This window comes from Megascapheus bottae, chromosome 4 (genome assembly GCF_031878675.1).
Source record: "Megascapheus bottae isolate mThoBot1 chromosome 4, mThoBot2.hap1, whole genome shotgun sequence".
NCBI lineage: Eukaryota > Metazoa > Chordata > Mammalia > Rodentia > Geomyidae > Megascapheus > Megascapheus bottae.
The window spans coordinates 64,063,619-64,066,329 of NC_143512.1; positions in this window are offsets into that span (position 1 = coordinate 64,063,619).

Consider the following 2,711-nt stretch of genomic DNA (forward strand, 5'->3'; position numbering starts at 1 on the left):
TGACCTCATCCTCCTCGCTAGCAAAACCCTGACTATCAAGGCCATATTGTGCCCAATTCCAGAAGACAACTTTTATATCCATTACTCCATCTAATCCTGCCAGCAGTGAGGGATGAGATCATGGAATTACTATCATCTCTGATATTTTTATAAGTGCAGAAACCCAGATTAAGAAAGAATCGGTCTATGCAAAACATCAAAAGAGCTAGAACCAGAACCAAGTCAAGATTCGTTGCTGTAGTCCACGAGTTGACAAACTATGGTCTATAAGCCAAATACATAACTAGCAAACTATGAATAATTGGTGTATTCTTAAATAGCTGAAAAAAGGCATTGAAAGTATATTTTGTGACACATGGATATCATGTGAAACCCACATTTGAACATCCATAAGTATTTATTGGATTATAGTTATGCTCATTTATTAGCATATTCTCATGGTTGCACTAATGCTATGATTACCAGTTGGGTGGCTATGATGAACTAGATGGCCACAAAGCCCCAATATCTGCTCTCTGCATTCTCTATAAAAGGTGTGCAGCTCTCTGCTTTAGTCCTACTCACCCACTCAAAAAGTCTCATGCCCACCCAAAGAGTGGCTACGATAGCATATTTTACTTCCCTGTATGGTGACCTAATGTTTAGTTAAGTGTCTCTTTTTTTCATCCTCTATAACCTATTGACAGAATCACAATCTCCAGATGACACAAATAGAAGCAGTCTTGATTGACAATCAGTCTGGCTTGAATTCTTCCCTTTGAAAACACTAGAACACATCTGTTTCAAACAACATTTTGATGAAACTCAATGAATTTTCTTTATAGAAAACTCTGACATCCTATCCAGACCACAGTGAAGTAGTGTTTTCTTCTGTGAGATTTTTCATCAGAGAAATGTAAATGAGTCATGCTAAATCTGGTGCAAAACCTGGAAAAGAACTTCTAGAGAGATTATGGGCTACCATATTATGCAAACCAAGATTATGTAAACCAAACAAAGCACATAAAACAAATAAATCACATTATTTCTTATTTGTTTTCTAGTTTTGTTCTTTGTAACAGCAATATTTGACAAATAACCTATTTCTTTGGAGGAGAATATGTAGTAGACATTTAATACAGTTTTGGTTCAAACTGGCATGCCCTCACTACATGCTTCTATCTGGCTAAAACCAGTTCAGATTCATAGGCTGTTGAAAAGAGATACAGATCACTTTAGTAAGAATAACTACAGTCACAAAGAAAAAGAAAAGTAGTTGTAAAGAATGAAGTGAGGGGGCCGGGAGTTTGGCCTAGTGGTAGAGTGCTTGCACGAAGACCCAGACTCAATTCCTTAGTACCACATAAATAGAAAAACGCCAGAAGTGGTGCTGAGGCTCAGGTGGTAGAGCTCTAACCTTGAGAAAGTCCACGTATAGTCCTCAGGCCCTGAGCTCAAGCCCAGGACTGGCAAAAAAAAAAAAGAATGACGTGAGACCACATCATTTCAATTTACCACCAGACCCTTCATTGTTCTTAAGCACATGAACCTTGGCAAAGGTCAAACAAAGGGCATGCAGGAAGATGCCTCACCAGCATGTGTTGGATGACTAAATAACATGCTTCCATGTCATAGAAATGTTTTGAGCCATAGCCACTAACATATTAAGATATGCAGTTAGTCTCTTCAGATGACTTTCAATAAATCATTAAGCTATAGTAGTTGCACAGAGAGTTTCATTGTGGTATTTTCATACATGCATGGAACCTGATCCAATCTGCCGCCTCCATCACTCTTTCTCATCCCTCCCCCCAACTTCTTTTTTTTTTTTTTTTTGGTGGCTCATGGGGCTTGAACTCTGGGCCTGGGTGTTGTCCTTGAGCTCTTTACTCAAGGCAACTGCCCTATCCCTTGAGCCACAGCCCCACTTCCCATTTTCTAGTGATTAATTGGAGATAAGAGTCTCCAAGAGGACTTCAGTGCCTGAGCTGGCTTTGAACCATGATCCTCAGCTCTCAAGCTCCTAAGGAGCTAGGATTACAAGTGTGAGCCACCGTGCCCGGCTCCTCACTGATTATTAAAGAAATTTCAACAGGCTTTGCTGTACTGGTTTCATATTTATGTGTTTATTTGTATATATGAAATATGTATTTTTCATGACATATATAAGTATATACAGATATATATATATTACTTTATCCATATCACCCTCCTTCTACAGCTCTGCTGCTCTCCTGCCCCACTTTGCTGGTATCCCCAATCAGAACCTGTTTTACTTTTCTATTATTTTTGAGATGCATGTCCCATTCTAATATATACTATTAAGTCTGTGTTTTTAAATTACCCGTTATATTTACATCACATTCCTACTGTTCCATATTGTAGAACAGATACTGTAAGGTACCTTACTTTTTGCTTTAAAAAAACAAAAACTTCCATTTCCAAAATGTACTTCCCAAACTTTCACCTATTACTTTTCAAATAGTAAAATCGTTCTACAAATATGTTATGCCCTAACCTCATGCTCGATATGTTATGGGCTGATATGTCATTGGGTGGAGGATGACTTTTGGAAAGAATAACAATGACGGGCCCGGAGTTTGGCCTAGTGGTAGAGTGCTTGCCTTGCATGCACGAAGACCTGGGTTCGATTCCTCGGTACCACATACATAGCAAAAAGCCAGAAGTGGTGCTGTGGCTCAAGTGGTAGAGCTCTAGCCTTGAGAAAATCC